The sequence below is a fragment of the Pseudorca crassidens genome, chromosome 1 (assembly GCF_039906515.1).
Source record: "Pseudorca crassidens isolate mPseCra1 chromosome 1, mPseCra1.hap1, whole genome shotgun sequence".
NCBI classification, from domain to species: domain Eukaryota; kingdom Metazoa; phylum Chordata; class Mammalia; order Artiodactyla; family Delphinidae; genus Pseudorca; species Pseudorca crassidens.
In genome coordinates, this window is record NC_090296.1 from 71644973 (window position 1) to 71668184 (window position 23212).

Below are 23212 nucleotides of genomic sequence, written 5' to 3' on the forward strand. Positions count from 1 at the left end.
TCCTACCCAGTCTTCTCTTCAATGTACCAGACCTATGTAACTAACTGTCTACTTAATATCTCCACCAGAAAGTTTAATAGACTTTTCAAACATAACATATCCAAAACTGAACTCCTGATCTTCCACCCAAAATTCCCCTTTCCTCTCAGAGGTATGAATGCTATCCTTGCAGTTGCTCCGACCAAATAATTGAAATGTCTGTTTTCTCTCACAACCCCTTCCAATCTATCAGAAACTCCTTTTGGTTCTACCATCAGACTTTATGCAGAATCAAACTACTTCTCAATAATTCTATCAATATCACCTGGTCCCATCCACCATTATTTCCCTGTGTGGATGTTTTTGTAACAGCCTCTTAACTCATCACTACGTTTTTTTCTTATCAATCGTGGATGCAGTACAAAGTAGTATGCAAAGACCTATGTGAATCGTCATTTTCATTACTTCTCTAACCTCACCGTTTACTCCTTTTTCCCTGTACATTCTACTGAAGCTACACTCATCTCTTCACTATTCCTCACATATACCAGGCACACTCCACTATGGGGAATTTTCAGTGACTGGTTTATCTGTCTGAAATCTTCTTCATGATATTCTCATGACTAACTTCCTCACTCTAACAAGTCTTTACATAAATACCACCTTTTTCCTGATACCTGCTCTGAACCCCCCTATTTAAAATTGCAACTCTCCTCACCCTACACTCATGATCACTTCTACCTGTTCTATTTTTTATCTATGGTCCTTGTCACCTTCTAATATGCTATCTAATTTACTTACATTATGTGTATTTATCCATCTGTTCCCACTAGGACATAAGATGTACAATAACAGGTATTCTAGTATGTTTTGATCACAAACCTATCTCAAGTGCCTAGATCAGTGTCGAATGAATGACTCTTCCCCCGTTTAATCTATTTCAATATATTATACACTGTAGTGCAGTAATTTGTATACAGTAGTCCCTCTTACCAGAGCGGGGATATGTTCTGAGACACTTAGCAGGTGTCTGAAACTGTGGATAGTACCTAACCTTATATATACTTTTTTTCCCCTATACACACATACCTGTGATAAAGTTTAATTTATAAATTAGGCACAGTAAGTGGTTAACAACAATAATTTATAATAAACTAGGACAGTTATAACAATATACTATAATAAAAGGAGAATGTGGTCTCTCACTCTCAAAATATCTTATTATACTGTACTCACCCTTCTTTATGTGATGATCTGAGATGATAAAATGCCTATGTGATGAGATGAAGTGAGGTGAATGACTTAGGCATTGTGATGTAGCATTAAGCTATTACTGACCTTCTGACGATAGGTCAGAAGGAGAACCATCTACTCCAGTTGATCCTGGATCATCAAGAACATCATGACAGTGTCAACGATTAGACATCAGGATCAGATCATGTCAATGGTTGGGGATCCTGGGCCAAATGGGAAGGTGCAAGATTTCACGACAGTACTCAAAAGAGCATGCAATTTAAAATTTATAAATTATTCATTTCTGGAATTTTCCATTTAATATTTTCAGACCACGGTTGACCCTGGTTAACCGAAACCACGGAAGAGGGGGAACTACCATGTATCTTATTTCCCTTATCAGTTTGTGGTCTCCATTAGGGAAAGATCAGTGTCTAATCCATATTTGTTAACCACACCTCAATCCACAATGCTCAGCATATTGCTTTGCACTTAAGAGGTAAGTCTTAATACTATTTTGGTACAAAGAATACAAATTCAAGCAAGTTTAAATAATTTTAAATGAGGTGAATACAGTTTTAGTGTATGGGTGTTTCACTAAAATGAGGGTTACCAGATACCGTTCTTTCTACACTTAATAAATGATAAAAACCAGGGACTGGAAAGCCATTGGGAAAGGCAGGGTCTCCTGCTTACCTCTCTGTGGGGCCAGGTTGTTATTCACCTCTAGTTCTCTGTACATCTGCTGCACATCTGGCAGTTTCTGCCTCTCTGTCTCTCCACCTCTTCTCCTCAATCCCCAATTCCACCCTTACCTCTCACTGCTTCTTCGCATTCACAACAAAAGATGTCTACCCACAGCTCCCTAGTTTAACTTTCCCTCAACGAACATGTGACGCACTTCAGTTTCAAGGGCTTTGGCCTAGTTAATATGATCCATAAAAATTTAACCTGCCAAATTTTATTCAAGCCTTTCCTGACCATTTAAATGACTCTTGCTACTGGTCCAAATCTCCTACTTCAGGAAACCTGCCTAGTTCAGCAGATACTGCCAATAGAACAACCAAACTCACTCAAGTAAGTAATAAAAGGAAGCTTGACTAGGTTAAAGAATTCATTCTGACTAATTAAATTGATTACTTTGTCCCATTCATCATTCATTCTCTTTAAATAGCTATGCCAATTTACTTTGTCTTAACTGTAAGATTTATAACCTTGCATGTTTATAGTAGAAAGAAATGGAAAGACAAGTCTAAAAGACTGTTTCAACAGACAAAAATTATATCTGTCCAACTTTCACTTACATCAACATTAAACATTTAGGCAAGATATCTTAAGTTATAGTTTTTATGGATTAAATATTCACCCTTTTTCCCCTCTAAATGTTCATTTTCTATTCATTACCTCTGGTTGTCATAAAGATACCAGATCCTAGCTTTCTACATAAACCCTAGGAGAAAACATTATTTAACAAAAAAAATATGACAACATTTTAAATAGAGAGATCTCTTCTCTTTGATGTTTCTTTTCCTTTTTTTAATTTCTTCTAAGTGAAAAATGTTTAATTAGATACAACAGTAGAGAAGGCTTATGATTAATATCACTGTTCATCTGGAGTTTGAACTATTCTCACTGTCTTCTTTCTCCACTCCATCCCACTCTGATGGAGTTTTTTGTTGTTGTTGTTGTTGTTGTTTTTTGCGGTATGCGGGCCTCTCACTGTTGTGGCCTCTCCCATCGTGGAGCACAGGCTCCGTAAGCACAGGCTCAGCGGCCATGGCTCACAGGCCCAGCCGCTCCGCGGCACGTGGGCTCCTCCCAGACCGGGGCACAAACCCGTGTCCCCTGCATCGGCAGGCAGACTCTCAACCACTGCGCCACCAGGGAAGCCCTCTGATGCAGATTTAAAACACATCCATAAATTCTTTGACACTCTTCGCATCGATAGGCAGGATCCTTGTTCTCACCCCTTGAATCTGGGCAAGATTGTGCCTACTTTGACCAATATAATACTCTATGTGACTTCCAAAGCTAGGTCATAAAAAAAAAATCTATGTAATTTCCATCTTCTTCACTGGAACACTTGCTCTTAGAGCCCTGAGCAACTATGTAACCAATCTATCACAAGACGGCCATGCCTGAGTGGAGTCAAGCAGATGCACCAATCAACATTTCTAGCTGAGCCCATTCTTCTGTCATCCGAGTCTAGGTGTCAGGCATGCAAGTGAAGAATCTTGAAAGGGGGTCCTCCAGCCCAAACTCTTTCAGCCTTCAGACCTCTGAATCACCCCTGTCGCTGAATCATTCCATGAACATAATAAAATGGCTGTAGCTTTATATTCGGGTTTTGTGGTAGTTTGTTATGTAGGAACACATCCACAGGCAGAAGCTGTTCTTTTGACTAAACAACCTTTCCACTAACAAAACATTTACAGCCAGTTCTCTTTTGTAAAGGATCTGATAAACTTCACAGTAAGGTATTAATAGGTGATAGCTCATTATAAGCCAGTGAGCCTCCAAGTTCCTCATTATAAAATCAAGGGTATGTGCTTTGCAATCTCCTGGGTCCCTTTCACTTTTGGCCTTTTTAGCACTCAGGAGCAGTGCCTTAACGTAGAACAATGAAGCACCAATGGTGGTACTTGTGGGGATATAATTCAATTTCTAAATATTTAGCTTAGAGTCTCTCGAAAGTATCATTAGGTTGTCATCTTCACCAGTTTTCTCCAAGATTAACTCTAGTCTAGAGACTATGTAATACAACATTTCTTAAGAGATATTTACATCTCTTGCTTAATTGCTCTTAAATAAGATGTGTAATTTCTTTGGATGAAAGATCCAGATACTTTCCATGTTCACAATAATATATAGAAGCAGTTCTCTCAGGATCATGCTAACACTATTAAATGGGTAGAATATTAAACAGAGAAACATTTCTGGTTATTCGCTCCGGGAGGCAAAAAAAAATGTCTGGAAAGTTTACTAAGTATCAAATTTTCTCTAGTAGTATTTTGCCCGAACACATCCTTTTGTTCATCCCTAGAAATTGCAACACATTGCTGAATTTTTTCTCCCTTAAATAAGTAATTCTTATCCCTAGTTATTATTTTTTTCATTTAATCAAGTATTAGTTAAGATAGCTAAATAACTTCCATCCAGATTTTTCAATCTCTCCCTCCTACTGGTAGACCACCAGCCTTTAGAAACCAGTGAATTCAGGTCATTTGGGTCTCAATGGAAATACTGTGACAGTTAACCAAGTTATATTAGCCATTAAAGCTTAAATCTGTGCTTTTCTGAAGATTCTGAGGTAACCCACACATCACGGATTGCATATGTTTTTTTCTTTGGAAGTGGAGAATGACATTAGAATAACTATGAAATTATTTTTGACTGAGATCATATTGAAACTTATCATTATCCAACTCTGGTGCTTTGACTAAAATAAAATGTAAAACACTTTTACTGAAGCACTGAAGCTCTCAGTAAGTAGCCTTAGCTTAGTCAAAGCATAATTGTTGATCTTCTGTGCTTAAGGCATGTGCTGTTTCATGCACATAGAGGCTTTTCTACCACACGCCTCTTGATGGTGTGTCATGGGAGCAACATGTGCGTATCAGGAGGAGAACAGACCTTAATTTGGAATATTAAGTGGCATAGGCACATGAAAAGCCTTCATTAGAATATTAAAAGTGTGCAAAACCCTAAGAGCTAAGAGACGTGTTCCTCTGGGAGGAAAATTCCAACCTCAAGCTCCCTCCTTATCTCAATTTCTGACATTTCTTAACAAGAAAGAACACTAACTTAGAAAGTCACTTCTATCCAGTGACTGCTTAAGTGCTACTAGACTAACAAATGATGAGCTCATACTTGGCCTGTTGCAGAACACAACGGAAGAGTACAATAAACAATCAGTGTAGCCCTGAAACTTACCAAACCAGACAGATGTAAGGCTCATGTTGTCATCCTGAGCTAAATGGGAAAATATGTTCTTACAAGAACTGTTTTCACTGAGATATTGATAACCTCATCAAGGTTTTGATATTATAGCTATGCCAATGGACAGCTGAGTGCTCATACTTTCCAACAGTCCCTTCTCCCCCAACATGTGTATACACTGACATCAATAGCAAGTGTTTGAGATTCAAAACCAACCAAACTATTTTTCTCTTGACCAGTGAGGAGAAACTGACAGATCTCAAGTTCTATGTATCCATCCTTTATAATATAACCTAGGTTCTAAAGAGAAAGGAGCAAAGTATTTGTAATATTTTTCAACTTTTAAGATTTAATTTCAACAGGCATCAGGGTTTTATGGAAACAGGTCTGGGCCCTAATATCAGAATTCTGGGTGCTACTTTGTCAACTGTTAATTCTAAGACTCTGTGTACATCTTAAACTATTCCAGCCTTGCTTTCATCATTTATATGAAGGGAGTAGGGTAGATAGGAGAGTGTAATATCCATTCTGCCTATTTCAGTATTCAAAGGAATCAAATGAAATACTGGCTAAACACTTTGAAATCCTTAAATATCATACAAATGATAGTTACTGTTAATCTTATCATCAGAGAGAGAAACAGCATAATTAAATAAATTTATAAAATGACTTGCAGGACTTCCCTGGTGGCACAGGGGTTAAGACTCCGCACTCCCGATGCAGGGGACCCAGGTTCAGTCCCTGGTGAGGGAACTAGATCCCACATGCATGCCTCAACTAAGAAGCATGCCTGCTGCAACTAAGACCTGGTGCAACCAAATAAATAACTAAAATAAATAAAATGACTTGCTCATGACATCAGAGTCAAGTTTGAATCCTGACTACATCACTTACTAGCTATGTGAATGTGGGCACAAGAACTAAACTCTTAAAGATAATTACTTTATCTGAATAATAATCTATGTATTTGTGTAAAAATAGAATAATATCAACTCCTAAAACTTTTGACGGAACAACATGATGAGAACAGTAGGTTAAATACTTAGTTTGGTACATGGTATTTAATAAGTTCTCAGTCAATGGAGGCTATATATCTGTCAGGTCTCAGTTCAAAAACTATCTCCTGTCTGAAATTCCTCCTAAATGATCTTGAGTTCCTTTCTCACTCTACCCTTTATACCTCCACTACATTCTTGGTAGACCTTTACCATAACAGGTGTAGTTCATCAGTGTACGTACTGGCTTACATCTGTCTCCACTTTTTTAGACTATTCTCACCTTATTTAGAAGACTTCTTTTTCATCTTTTTAACCCCAGATTCTAACATGTAACAGATTTGATGTCTGAATGAGCTCAGAGACAGGTGGTAGGAAAAGTTTCCAGGTGAAAAGGAAACATTATTACACGTGTACTGTACTCAGGGTGCATGTAATATACCCTCCTGATATTAAATAAAATAGATTACAGAAAATAGACTAAGTTTGAATCCTACTCAACCCTATTAAAACAAAATATTCCAGGAAATATGCCACTCACTCTTTTTCAATCAGTAATTTCTTCTTAGAGCTCTCTCCAGATGTATAAAAGGACTTTGGTTAGCCAGTCTTAACAGAGTAACTGCCAAAACCAGCTCTCCAGATGGTATTGAATTCGTGAATAGTGACAGCATGGAAGTGTTCATGCTGTCCTTCATTTTCTTATACCTGATGAACCAAAAAAAAAAAGAAAAAAAGAAAGAATGTCAACTCTACCCTGCTGTGGCCTGATTCTTTCAAATGTACAATTTACAATAGATGTGCCAAGTGTTAAAATAAGAATATTCTTGCCTTGAGGAGTACTGACCAATCATTAAAAATTTTATTCTACCCTCAGAGATAACCCTTTTGATCTCTCAATTATATTGTTAACAAGGAAACACACATAAAAGGCGGCGAGAGATCTAAAATAAATTTTAATGGATACAGTATATCATATTAAATATTTATTGATTTCAACAAACCATGCACATTCATTTAAATGGTATACATTCAGATACCATTCAGGGTAGAAAGGCCTGACTAAGCAAAGCAGAAGAAAGGTGACTTGTGGCTTCAGAATCTGACGTCTCTGAAGGGTCTTTTACCCTCCTACCCTTCCTGCCACATAATAGATACTCCGTTATCATATTTTAAGGTCAGAATACACCAGCTGAGAATAACTGACAATGAACTGCATAGTGGAGTTCTGGAGAGCTGACCCTGACCATGACCCTGAGTTTTGTCCATATCCACAGTTTCCTACTGAATGAAGTTCTCAGAAGCTAGCCAGCAGATTAGATGGTGTCTTGAGTATTTTGAACTTGTTAATAATGTCACAATAAAATTGGCATTGACTCTCCAACCCAATTAGAAAAGGATCAGAGAATAAAGGAATTTAAGAGACTCACAGAAATCAATAAGCAAGACCATGAGAAAGTAGATATCATAAGTAAACAGAAGCCAGGAGGTAAAAATAGGAAAACAAGAAATGGATACAAATGAAAGCAGAGAAATAAACAGAACAGCACAGTGACTAGAAAAGGGAGCAATGGACTCTTGCCTCTAATGGGACAACTAAAAGTTTCTGGGGACACTCTAAGAACTGCTTTAGGCCTGGATATTTGGTTACTGAAGCAGCTGCTTGGGCTTCCCTTCTTTTCCTGTCAACCTGTAATGAACTCACATCATGAGTGGAGATCCAAACATGTTGGTTTCTTACCTCCTAGAAGTACTTTAATAATGCAGTGGGAAAGCACAAAGAAGATACATGTGTTTGTGATGGGAAGAATTTACAAGTCTATATTTCTCTGGAATCTAACCAGGATCAAGGCTCTGGGCTCTTAACCATCAGAATCAGAATCATCTGTTTTCCCTCTTCAAATTACTGTTAATACACTGTTAACTCTGATTTTTCCCCAGCATAGGTCAATATCCCCAAGTAGTACTTAGCCTATCAGAAAAACATGACTTCTTAAAATAATATAATCTATTTGGGGTATGTGAACATCCTCTTAGTTCATTAATGTAAATCAAAATAAGTGTATTAAATCACTATAAAAAAGCAATGTTCAAATCAAAACACAAATGAAATGAGAAGGGCTGTCTCTAATATACTTTCCGCAAACAGTATTTGCTCTTCTGTAACTCTCAGACTTCAACTGATTGACATTTCCTGCTTTGAAAACCTCCCATCACATATCTTGATGAGAGACTCCATAACTTGATGTGAGATTGGCAAAGTCACACTGCAGAAGAGCACATAGGGTGGGAGACATGGTCGTGGCCATCTTTGGATGACACAACCTCAAGTTTCCAAAATTAGAATATAAGCACAGATACATGTTAAAAACAATATTTTCCACACCTTCTCTATCCCTGTGGTGTTAACACAATAATAAGCACACAGTGGATATTTTTATACATTTAATTTTATTTTCCAAGCAAGCTTTGAGATATTCCTAGTACCAAATCAAAGTATACAAAAGGCAGGGGTATATTTCTTCTTTGGGGTAAATATAGACAAGTAGATGCTCCCTATAAAAAGTGGTTTAAATTTTTACCTGCAATAAAATTACTGTCTGCCTCATGTTTTCCTTCATGGTAGAAGAAAATTCTATTCTGGGCATTCCAGCTTCTAAAAGCCCCATCTGGTAAATATATTTTCATTATTACATGACTAAATTTGATCCCTGTGTGTGGAAAATGCATATGCTTAGCCTAGGTTGATTTGTCTCTTCCTCCCAAAGTCATAAAATTTGTTTTTTTTTTTAAAGGTCCATGTAACACTTTCATCAGGTAAGTTTGTGTTTGACGGAAAGAATAACAACAAACAAACAAACAAAAACAGCTTTCAATACTCTAGATAAAGGACCTCCTTTCAATTGTTGTCAAGGAGACTTCGTCTGAAGCTTCCCTCTGTGCTTGACATGCATTGGCTCAAATTCACCACTACTGACAGTCTCATATGTGTCACTGTCCAGCAAAAATCCTATCTGTTACTATTAATAAGCTACCCTTTGCCATATTGATTAGTTGCTTATCTGAGCTTTACAGGCAACAACCTCCCTGCTTGTCTCAGAAACCTCATGTTAGTCAGCATGGTACCTCTAACCCTTTGTTTCCTATCTTCATAACTTTAAGTACCCAAAGCTTTGACTAGATATTTTCATTGTACCTCTGTCTTAGCGCTTAGACATCTTCCTGTAACTTGATGCCATATTAACTCTCAGATAACTAAACTTTGCTCTGTCCATACCCTTCCAGTGCTCTCTGGAAGTTGTGTATGGATCCTCTACCCAACCTAAAAACGGCAAAAATGTCCTAAGCAAAAGTGAAATGTCTCTCCCCAACATGCACTGAAGAACTTTTATGAGAACATAGCCAAAAAGCCCAGTTTTACATGATCTAGCCCCATTTCCTGATAATAATAACATTCATTAAATGGAACGAGCAAACAACCACTGGATCTGGTATCGTGCATCAGTTTATATAACACATGAACTTCCTATCAGGAGAGAAAGGAGGGGCTTGTTCTCAGGTTAGCCATCAACTATGCTCAAAGAACAATTCAGATATTACTGAAACTTCCTAGAGAACTAGTTGAGCCCACCAGGAATTTATTTCATTGGCATCTCCCCCTAAAAAAGCACTTTATCCTAAAGAATGAGGCATGTCAGCTCAATTTCAAGTTAGGAGGAGGAGGCAGTTATGAACAGGTGCTTTATTCTTTAGCCCAGTCTTAGCCTCACAACTGTATTCTAGGGAAATTGGCTACAAGAGAAAATAAAAGCTATTTTCACCAAATCTCCATGAGATGTTGGGAGGGTGAAGCAGCTACAATCTGGGACACATGTATCCAAGCATACCCGAAGATGAGAGAAAGGGCTCCTCTGTCTCTAAGCACAGAGCAGAATGGCCACACGGAGCTTTTGCCACATCAGAGCAGCTTCAGTTCAGCATAGCCTTGATATAATTCAGGTTAGTGCCTATCATCGAGAGACCACCACAATATCAACAACCTTAAAGTTCCTGTGAAGTACTGTGTGGGCACTATTTTCGCAGTATATATTATCTTAGAAATACGGAGCAAGAACCAGAACAAGAAGGAGACAAAAGTTATGCCAGATGTCCTGAAGTAACTGTGGAAACTTTGAGAAGAACTGCAGGTTCCACAATAAGAAATTGAGGGAAATACAAAACAAAAATACTATTTTTTGTTTTTAAGGGTTTTTTTCCTGTATAAAAATAATCTAAAAAATCAAGGGATGAATTAAGAAGCATAATCCAGAAAACCCCCAGCAGTGTAGAGAATAGATGAATATTTGGAATAGGACACAGCGCAATCCACACCTGGCTTAGTCGGCTGATCATATCCTGGCAGATGGCAACAGGGTCAAAGTAGAGTCTTCATCCAATGCAATCAGGTAAAATGGGTTATACACATAGCACAGTGCCTACAATGGAGGAGGGTGGTAAATATTGAATGTTGGCTTCCCCACTCCTACTCCTTTGTAATCTCTTTTCTGTCCACTTCTCCATCTTTCCTATTTTGTTTATGAATATTCAGAGTATTGGATAGGACCACTGCCTTTACATAAAATAGACCTGATATATACATATGAAATAGGTAGAGAAATTTTTTTTTTAAATATACCATGCATAAAATTAGAAGAAAAAATTCCCGTAGCCTATTCAGCTCAAGTTGCTGTTTCTTATTTAGGACGCTATTATAGCTTCTTTGCTAGAATGCTGATTTTCTAGAATTGTTCACTGTTAGCAATTCACCATAAAATTCCAGAAGTATGTCATATGAGATTTCATCCAATGTAAGAGATAATCAGATTCTTTTAATTTTCTGCATACATTTTCTCAAAATAACACATACTACCCTTAAGAAGATGAGTTCTAAAATACGATCAAAGTAAAAATAACCTGTTCCCTATAGAAACACAAAGGCTTTAGCAAGTACCTTTCCAATTTATATAAACAAGACAAATAGGTTAATTTTGTTTATTGTTTTTTTAATGGCTCTCAGGCACGATCTAATTTATACTTTTTTTTAAACCCTCTTTTAAAAGGGTGTTTCCTCAAGACAAAGAAATTTCATGGTATAATTGACATGAGTATGTTATGTGAAATTGAATTATGTTAGCCAGCATTCCTGAAAGTACCATTTTTTCATTGGCATCCATTTTTAAACAATAATATTAGAAAATAATACCTTCAGGACAAGGACCTGAACTTATGCAAATATAGATTAGAGAAATCCAAATTATTTTTTAATGAGCTATATGTATTACGCCTGCCTATCTAGAGTCATCTGAACCATGGTATTAAATAAGCTTAGAGTTAATTAAGCGTATTATAACTATTCCTGGCTTCTGCCTTTATTAGTATGAATCTACCAGTTCAGAGGCACTCAGCAAACATGGAAATACTTTATCAACATCCACTCCAAAACACACTGAAATATTTTCAATCCTGTCTTATACTCTTGGGATAATTCTAGAAGCTCAAACCTATTGGACCTTTTTCAAAATCCATTACTTTTCTATTTATATAAATATGAATTGCAGGAATAGAAGAGGCTTTCTCTGTAGATTTTGATTTATATTAATAAGAACTATAATCAAACAATTGCTCTCAAGCACATGCACACATGAATGTACGATATCTCTTGCTGCAGAGATACTGGCTCAGGCATCAGCAGATTAAATGAATAGATTTGCTTTGTATTTTAGTGTGCTAAATTGAATACAAATTATAATAGAAAATCTCAACATGCAAATGAAATTAGAAGAGCGTTTCTAATTTTCAGTAAGAGAATGAGAGAATCAATCTTTCAGTTAAAAAAAAGAAAATCTGTAAACCACTCATTAAGAGCTGATCTCATTCTGGTAGCAGCTAAACTAATTTAATGTATACCTACTCAGATTTTGTTAGTTAGAAGAGCAAAACCTTTTGGAACTAACCCTATTAAAATAAAATCTATCCCAAATTTGAAAGAAACGTTACTTACCTGAGATAATCCTACAGAAATAAAACACTATGAATATCAACAGAAAAGCAATAGACATTCATTTTCTACTAGAACCTCAGCAGGGAAAGAAAAAAGAGCAGAGTCAAGATGCATTTTCCATGGATCTGGTTCACATTCTATCATACACCCTAAGGCCCTATTTCCACAGCTGTGGCAAAATCCTTTACAGGAGAATGATTTGACATTTTAAGAGTTATCCCTCCAGTCTCTTCCATGTAATTCTGTGATGAAATAACAAACTCAGACACCCGGGAAAGGGGGTGGGATATCAAAAAGTCAATGAATTTTGGATTCAGACAAACTAGACTTTAATACGAGCACTGCCATTCATTACCTGAATTACCTTGGAAAATCAATTTACTTTTCGCAGCCTCAATTCTTTCTACAGTAAAGAGAATTCACTACCCAAACAGAACCATTGAAGGAAAAGAATCCAGCAGATTTTCTGAAAGATAATGGGACTCAATAATTATTGGTTCACTTATCTCTCTTTCTTCAGGCATTATCTCCACTCTAAATTTTTATGCTATCACCCGCTACTCAAAAATTGGGGGTTTCCTTCATGTAATTTGGGCTGTAATTTCTTTATATCCCATTTTACCCCTAGGTTTTCACAAGTTTTGACAACATAACCTATCATTTGGAAGTCCTTAATACTTTCTCTCCCCACCACCTCATTCCACTCCTCCCCTAGGTTTGGGGGGAAAAAAAGAACAATGGTCAATAAAATCAACATTATCAAGCTTTTGTACTAGAAGGTGGAGCCTCTGTTGGAAAAAAAAATAAAGGAATTTTAAAGACAGCTGGACCCAAGTAACATACTGTTGGCTCTCTTGAATAAATTTTCTCTAGAAATACTCTCCTTTGAATTCATTTTGGCTGGTAGTTTCCTTTCCTTATTAGAATTGTTCTCCACAATTATTGGAAGAGGAATTGTTCTCCACACCCACAACTGCAGAGGAAGAGCCCAGGAGAAGGGAACTAAACAGAAGGCTGCTAAGGCCTGACCATTGTTTAGGCCAAAGTAGTCCTCATGATACACAGAAAGTAAAACTTTGTTCTCCAGAGAGCTGGACACATAAGCATTTCAAAGCCAACTAAGTAATTCATTCTTTTTCTTTTCATGAAATGATATATCTGTGTACATGAGACTCAGGTTAAGATGGGCATGGAGGGCTACAAACTGCTGTATGAGACAAGTAGGAGATTCAGAGGTTCAAATCCTGTCCACGTACTATCACTATACCTGCAGTAGTTATACAAATGTAGGCCAGCTTTCTTGAGTTACATACAAACTACCTTACAATATTACGAACTATAATTTTATTTCTTAACTAAAAGCATAAAGATTTAGTACCTCATAAAGAATGGCCTTCTTTTCCAAAAATAAGTATAAAATACCTGATCATATAATTTATAACATCTCTCTTAGATTACATATGCAGACAATTATTTATGAATACTAATTTTTGATGGGCCAGTGTGGTAGGCTGAATAATAGCTCCCAAAATGTCCATGTCCTAATCCTGAGAACCTGTGCATGTTATTTTATACGGCAAAAGGAACTTCGCAGATGTGATTAAGTTAAGCATCTTAAATTAGTGAGATTATCTTGGATTATCTAGATAGATCCTAAATGTAATCACCAGTGTCCTTATATGAAGGAGGCAGAGGGAGTTTACGACAGAAGAGAAGGTGATGTTACCATGGCTTTAAAGATGGAAGAAGGGACCATAGGCCAAAAAATACAGGGAGTGCATCGCTAGAAGACAGAAAAGCAAGGAAAACAGATTCTCCTATAGATCCTGCCTAGAAAGTATAACCTTGTTGGTACTTTAGTTTTGGCCCAGTTCGGGGGGCTCATTTTGAACTTCTGGCCTCCAGAACCATAAGTGAATACAGTTCTGTTGCTTTAAGCCAATAAATTAGTGGCAATTCGTCATAGCAACTATAGGAAACTAATACAATCAGAAATGTCTAACCAAATATAAACTTACTGAGGATCAAATAATTTGGGGATGTGAACAAAAACTAAAGCTTTTCCCAAATTCTCGAAGCTGTTAGGTGTCTCTTGTGTTACGTACTTCCACAGCATAGCATAATCTCCTACCATTGCATTTTTCACCTACTCTGGAATTAAACTATTTAGTTGACTCTCTTTTCCACAAAACAGAAAGTTCACGAGAGCAGGGCTGGTGTCTGCCTTGTTCATTGCTGTATCCTTGGAGTCAAGCACGGTGGCTGACATATAGCACTATCTGATAAATATTTGCTGAAAAGATGAATAAGCGAATGAGAGAAGGAAAGAAAAAATTATCTAAGAATACTGCCAAGCACAGAGAAATAAGGTGAGGTAACACAGGAAAAAAAAGAGTATTACTCAAACACTTATCAAATTGTTAGGCAGAGTAGGGCAGAAGAGTCAACTGATTCAGGGGATTGTTTCATGTTTTGCTTGGTCACTTTCATTAACTTTTAAGAAGCAAAGCACAAAAAGGCAACCAGAATGAAACCAAGGTTTTGTATAATTCATAAACTTTTAAACAGACTTTAAATAATGACAAAATGTAAGTATTTATAGATGAACATATGATACAACTAATTTACATCTTTAAAGCAATCTATTTAACTCATTTTGTTATATTTAAAATGCATTTCATTGTATTATGTATAATAAAGATATTATTGTTATACTGTTATATGTATTATTACATATTCTAAACAATGATCCTTAGTAACAAATTACATATACAGTACTATTACCATTTTACAGAAGCCAAGAATCAATAGCTGAATTCAGGAAGAAATTCTTAACTTTAGAGCCAAATCATCTCCCAAATGGTTCTATTTCCCTTCTCTACACAGGAAAGACAAACAATATTCACTAGAGCTCTATTCTCTTCAACAATTAGCTTCAACAATCAACTTCTCTTTAAAACACACTCACACATATAGAAATATGAAATTCTGCTCTGACAGCACTGGATCACCTGTCTGGTAAACTAATTTGTCCGGTGACTTGCTTGTTACATATTGTCCAGTCAGAAGGGCTACATTTTTCTCTCTTAATCATTTTAATCTAACATATGTGAAAACCTTATAAAAGTGTTGACTATTACTACATGCATTTATGTATCCCAAACAAAATGCTTCCTCCAAAAAGAAGTGTATATCCTGGTATCTTCTGCACCTGTTAATCTGAAAGTAAAATTTGGATCTGAAACTTTATTATTTTATTTTCATTTGAGCAGTTTTGTGCAGCTGTTCAAACTAGTATGCTATTATGAAAATCAAATATCATTTATTCAGAAGGGGAATTAACTTTTTTAATAACACACATTTCAGAAATTCCCCATGTAGATAAATATTGTTTCTCCCTCTGTTTAGATTCCCTTTACAAAGATTTGTTCTGTGTCACTGAATTCTTCTCGTTTCTAGTTTGGGAGCGATATATGAATATGCTAATAAGCCAGAACAGTAGAATCATTCAGTGCAAACTAATAATAATACTAATACCACTAGTATCTTACAAAGAATTTCTCAAAGTTAATATATAGTAATATGTAGTATAGTGAAAGGCCAAGGAAAGAATCCTTATTGGAATGTGAATGTGTATATTACTATAAAAGATATAAATCCAAATGAAGTATATTCTCAGTTGCATATTAAATATTAAAATACGCCTGCCTCAGTGTCAACAAAGGTGAATATGAACATATTTCCAGTACGAAATCCAATTTCAAACATTTCCAATACTCCACAAACAGAAATTAAGAGAATGTAAGAAAATGCAGTTTGAAAGGCTTCTAGTTCATACTGTTAATGCAGATTGAAAGGTTTTTCTCTTTCTATTTCACAAGCTTGCTTAATTTCCCCAGCATCCCTAAAAAAGAAACAGTTTTATCCTACTGTATACTATATAGATTTTGTGAAAATCATACGGTTAAAAGTATTTCAAATGTTTTAGACAGAAGTTTAATTACTGTTTAGGATAGCCCTGTTACCATATTCCCTTGACTCTAAGATGCACATATTTTCATATTCTAACATGTCTATGTTTGTATAAAACTTAGATTCAGTGGCATTTCACAACTGAACAAATATTTTTCTTTTTTTATTGGTGATACATAATAATGGTGCATCTAACAACTGATGTCACCTTAGATTGATGAAATATAGTAAATTATTTGATACATAAGATAAAGCAAATATAAGTCATCTTTCATTATATCATACAGTATACAGAAAAATAAATCATAAATTAGTATTAAATATTAAGCAATCATAACCTAGCATAACATAGTATTAAATATTAAGCAATCATAAATTAGCATTATATATTAAGAAAGGTATTAAATAAAAGTTAAATGCTATTTTCGTGAAGTGTTAAGATTCACATACAAGGAGAAAGTAATAGCATATAAATGTATAAAGATAAAAGATCTGTAGGTCAATATCTGCCTATGTCCAGTCCCTAAATCTGAAAGCAGGTTGATATATTAGAGATAGAAAAAGTATCTGGTACTTTCCTTTTGATACCAAAACAATTTTGTAGGTTAACAACTTCCTCACAAGTCTAAAAATCACTCTGTAGATGGGTGTGCCTCTAAAAGAAATGGATGGTGCTTACTTACAAAAGAAATATCATTTTTAAAACACTAGGAAGTATGAGAAAAGGTAAGCAAGCATCCATCTGTGTCAAAAGATTATAGAGGATCATGGAAAGCTGGAACTTACCATAAATCTATGCCTAAATTTCTCTGCCACAGTGCCTTCGATCCTCAATCCATCTGGTTAAGGTATTGCTACTGAAATGCTGTTGTTATCAGAGATGGCTCATTGCTGAACTATTAGCCATTAACACTCTAGGATAAAATAGCCTAAAAAATTGGTTGGCCATTAACAAATGATTCCCTAAGGAACTACACATGTTTTGATCAGGAGCAAGGAAATGTGGCCAAAATTGGAAAGAAGATTCGTATCAGAGTCTAACTTCAATTACTTAGTCAAGCTAAGAAATATTGATGAGTGATATCAATGAGATGTCAGTGATGAGAGAGCTCCAAGTACACTAAGAGAGATGGATTCTGGGCTAAAGTATAGGAATGCCACAATCAAGACTTGGTACTGAAAAGGAAAGAAAAAAAATCACAGAATGGTAACTTTGACTTAGTGATTATCTGCTAGAATACCTGCATTAAGATATTACTTTTTAAGGGTTAAAAAGATCACCAAATTCTTTTCTCACTCTAGTGCATCATGCAAAAATGCCCTGGATTATACTCCCATTAAGGCTACATCTTTACAGAAAAATAGGTAAGAAAAAATAATTTAATTTGAAAACTATAGTACTTATAAAGGAAGAAAGAAAGTGTATTAAGAAACAACCTTCTTTCCTTAATGGGTAAGAGAAGAAATACGACAAGCTAATTTGGAGCTTGTGAAGAAATTATTAAAAAACAATCAGTCTAGGGGCTTCCCTGGTGGCGCAGTGGTTGAGAGTCCGCCTGCCGATGCAGGGAATGCGGGTTCGTGCCCCAGTCCGGGAAGATCCCACATGCCGCAGAGCGGCTAGACCCGTGAGCCATGGCCGCTGAGCCTGCACATCCAGAGCCTGTGTTCCACAACGGGAGAGGCACCAACAATGAGAGGCCCGCGTACCGCAAAAAAAATAAAATAAAATAATAATCAGTCTAATTTTGAACAAGGACTCTATAAATATATTTGAGCTGCTGCAAACTTTGCCAGATTTTTGTGGTCTTTAGTTTCAATGTGGCAACTCTAATGTTCACACAGACTGTTTCATAATGAAACATGCAAAACAAAGAAAGATCAAAGTACATTTAAATATGTGGGTGAGGCTGAAGGATTTGTCAGTGGAAAAGATCTCCAAGATAGAAGCTGTGATCTTTAAAAGACAGCTACTGTTCACCAACAGAACCCAAACAAAATATCGATTTGGTCCAAAAGATGAAGCTGAAGCATTTTTGCAATTAGGTTTGGATTATAACTTGATAATTAATTTCTGATTTCCAGCTCTTGATGAGAACTGTTTCTAATCCATTTTTTGAAGAATAATATCACACAATGCAAAGTCAAATTTATTAAGAGGTCAATGTTAGAAATGGACGGAACCTTAGAATTCATTTAAAAAACCCACCTCATGTTACAGACATAGAAACTAAGGCTTAAGAGTAGGAAAGTGACTTTCCAAAGATTACATAATCTTTAAAGCAAAAGAAGAAAACAAATTCCATATGTCCTTACTGTCAATTGCTCTCCCCCCCCCATATCACAATGCATCCCCCTTAAAACACAACAAAACCAACTGATGTGAGGGAGTGATTTACCATATATCATATTTGAGTTTTGGCAGCATCTCACTATTTTTTAAAGCCAGTTATCCGAGTTACTGAAGATTGACAGTACTATTTCAGTGAAGTTTATTGTTCACACGAAACCATTACAAAGGATAGTAAGAGATAGAACAAATTTGATTTTGAAGTTGACTTTTTGTGCTTAGAGCATGTGATGAGGGAAAATGCTCTGACAGTTCAAGCTTACTCAAGCTTAATGACAGATCTAAATTGGAGCTTGGAGATAAAAGAAATTCTTTAGTGATGCCTCAGTTGTCATTGATTGCTATGAGCAATTTTAAAGCTATTCAAGATGCGAATTGCCAGCTTGGTTCTGAAAGAGGAGAAAGTGGTACATAAGATTAGAGGCTGGTACAAACGCTATCTTGGTTTAAAAAGAGAGGACAGTTTTGTATCACATACATAGGTGACAATCGTGATTACATATAGACATTTATCAGCAGGAAATGACTCAATGGATGTTGAGTAGCGTAAGCACCAGCTGTGCGAAGGAAGATGAAAATGAAAGACAGCTTGCCTTATGTGGATCACCAGCAGCACGATGGCTGGGAAAAAAAAAGCAGTTGCTAGAGCCGAGAGCTAATAAAAAAAAATAATAATAAAACTATCTTCATAAATTATAGGACATCTCCCTCCTACTTGCTGAAAATCTTTGAATTAAAAAGAGTTCATTTTGAGAAATTCAATTTCATCAACTAGAAAGTGAAAGCATCGCCAATTCTACATATAGACAGAAGCCTTCAGGCCCCATTTGCACTACTCATACTGAATCTAATGAGTTTCTACCTATTGAGTCCAAATAAATGGCAGTTATCAAAATGTTCCATTTTTAACTGATCTTTAAAGTCACTCTCTCCTTAGTATTTTAAAACACTAGAATATAAAATATCCTTATAAAATATGCTAATTCCTGAAGACTATTAATTAATAGATGTGCTTTCCCCTAAATAAGCTAATAATATCATTAATTTAAAAGTAGGACCCAGAAATGGAGAAATTCAGCAGTCACAAAAATAGTTTTCTAAAAAAGGATGCTATCCACAAGTAGATGATCCCAGAAGAAAAAAAAAAAAAAACAGCTCCAGTAGGCATTTTCCTCTGGAACCCTTGTCTCTTAACTGTGTGTCATTCCCTGAATATACCGTGCATATTCACATTTAGTGCTTTCTTTTTTTAAAATGGAGTTATCCATCTATAGGAAATAACTTTTCCAGTATACTTTATAGTGTCTGTAATGCATCGTCCAAGCGCTAACTCCAGTGTCACTTCAGTGACAGAAATCTTTGTCATAGAGAATGAATACTCCTGCCTCCATATATTTCCACAACACACACCTCCAGCATAGCCGTACCACATATCGTTTCTTTATTTGCCTTCTTCCTCCACTACAGGATAGGGACTGCCCTATAGTATATTATTTGTCTCTGCATATGTCCCAATACTTATAAGTTGACTAGGACATAACAAGTACTATAAAATATGTGTTGAATAAACAAATGAAAACGGACCTTATCAATAGGGTTGCACGCTTCTTTGCTCCCTATGGTAACTACAACAGAATTCGAAATTTAGCTACAGACAACTCGGCCAGTGATTTTTTTCTTTTACATATTTCACAAAAATTTACATTTTACTCTACTATGTCCTATAGAAAAGAATTTCATTATGTCATGTATTGTTGACAAAGGAAAATGCACTGCAATTGTATGAGAGTGTTTGTATTGTGAGATAGATAACATTTCTCCCCTTATTCTACAGCAATATAGAAGAATTCACCAAAAAGGATATTTCCTGTTGGTCTAGACTGAGACTGACAATGGAAAGATATAATGTTACAGAAATTTCCTAATCCACTTCCTTTCAGAATTATATGTGATGGGGTGGGGAGGTACATCACTGACATCCTCACCTGTAATATTGTAGCTAGCATGATATCAGGAAATACAGCCACATTACCTCATTATATCATGTTGCCTGCCAATGTATTTCCTCGCACAATTCTATTACAGGAAATTTTTTAAATCCTCTATTTATTTTTGTTATTTGAGTGGACCTGGGCAGAAAAATCCAGATGATCTTGGTAAAGTGAGCGGGCAAAATCCAATATAAATCTCCTAACAGGGCTTCCCTGGTGGCGCACTGGTTGAGAGTCTGCCTGCCGATGCAGAGGACACGGGTTCGTGCCCCGGTCCGGGAAGATCCCACATGCCGCGGAGCAGCTGGGTCCGTGAGCCATGGCCGCTGAGCCTGCGCGTCCGGAGCCTGTGCTCCACAACGGGAGAGGCCACAACAGTGAGAGGCCCACGTACTGGGGGAAAAAAAAAATCTCCTAACAAGCAAAAGCAAACATTTTAAATTGTAAATTATGCAACATCAGGGGAAATCTCATAGTCCACAGATGTTATAAATTTACTAATAATATGTCCGATCCCAACAGTCTAGATATTTTCACTTGTTTGCTTGTTTCTTTGTTTACTAGAAATAATCCAATTGGTAAAATGCTGAACTGGGGTCTGTAGAGTCTTTCATTACTTTACAAGAAAGACACTACATTCCTGCTCATTTTCTCAATTTTCTGTAATAAGAGAGGGAAAAAAAGTTCATTTAAATAAACTCCAGTGTGGGTATTTGTTCTCTGTGAAGGTATATGTAATGACATTACCTTGAGCAAAAGCAAAAATAGTTCTGACCTTCTCAAGAATGTGTATAATCAGTTAAAAATGTATAATTACACTTAATGTGCCCTATTTTTATTCAAATAGACATGAAAAGAGTCTAATATGACATATGAAATTCTACCACAGGAAATTTTACTAGAAAAAGTATCAGTATTTTGTAATGTTTGTTTACACTGCAAAATTACTAAGAAGCAAAACATTTCTAAGGTGACAGTAGAATACTATAATTCACATTTGTGTAAATATCAAATGTTTCTCTTTTTTTACTAACCCTCTAAAATTATTTCAAGAATGATACTGATGCTATAGAAAAGTGATGCCAAAATTGATAAAGTGGGGCTACAATTTGGATCTTGTAATAATAAAACTGTTCTGTGGTTTTCTGATATAATGAGGTGGACTCTTCCAGTGCCCAAGCCACTCCAAAAGAGCTTTGGAAAGAGACAATCATTTCTACAAATGATTCCTACAGGCAATTTTGTAAATTTAAAGAGAATTGCTGAATATCATTTAGAAGCCTAAAAGAGACAACCTATGAATATATTTCCAGGAACAAACTTAAACACCAGCTCTATACATCACTAGCCATTAACAATAAAAAGCTTCGATTTTCTGATAAATTTCTGATCACTGCTTACCATTTCAGTTTGTGCCCTTGACTAGCCTACCATACAACAGGCATTCAATTAAGGCACTCATTCAATGGAATGACTGAATGATTGATTTGGGCTGTGTTCCCTTCATTAGTCTGAATATTTGTCTCTATATTTTTACTTACCCTGAAATTGATTCATAATTCAGAAATTCAAAAGGTCTAGATTATAATATTTAACGCATCAAATAGTTTTTGGTGGGGTTTTTTGGTTTGTTTTTTTTTTTTTGCGGTACGCGGGCCTCTCACTGTTGTGGCCTCTCCCGTTGTGGAGCACAGGCTCCGGACGCGCAGGCTCAGCGGCCATGGCTCACGGGCCCAGCCGCTCTGCGGCATGTGGGATCTTCCCGGACCGGGGCACGAACCCATGTCCCCTGCATCGGCAGGCGGACTCTCAACCACTGCACCACCACCCAAATAGTTCTTTTAATAAATGTTTCTTTAACTTTGAAAACATAACAATTATATTCTCAAAGTCTTTGTTTCACTAATACTGCTAAAAATGAGACCATTTTTTTAAACAGTAAAACATTGTCAATTTATAGAGAGCTCATTTTTCATTATTTTTTTTGCCCTTGTTAATTAAAAAATAGAAATAATTTACCTTGTTCATTTGCTCTTATAATAGGTATTTTTCTTGTTTATTTTTTAATTTGAATAAATTATATAGGTAAATTCTTACATAAGTCTCAAGCTTCCCTCTAAAATATATTAAAATACATATTTTCATGTAAAAAAAGGAAAGTACATTCTATCACATCAAAATACACTCATATCTTTAAGATTCTTAAGTTTAGCAAAACCCAAACGTCATCTGATTTTTACACTTTCAATGACCAGGCCTATATAATCCTCAACCTTCTAAACAGTAATATACTTCTTTTTAAATCTAAAATAAATTAAATGACTAAGGTTTATAAATGAAACAAGCCTATATCAAACCTAGAAGAACTGGATTGATAACAGTAACCAAATGATTATCTGATATAAAATTGGATTTTTAATTTCAGTGACATTTAATATTTAGTTCATACAACACGTAGTATTCAAAATTCAAGTTTATATGAAGGTATGATTAAAGAGATTGTTCTGGGTGAAAGAAAGCATTGTAAATAACAATTATCAAGACACTTCTGTGAGTGCCTTTTTATATGGGAAACTACTGTAGAAACTTCACTATATTCTGGGAGCATTCTGTAAAGAGTACATTGAAAGATGTTCCCTTTCAAGAAATACTGAAGGAGACCCTGGAGTTTGTGATCTTTTACTAGGTCATTAGTTTTGGTTTGTTTTGCTAG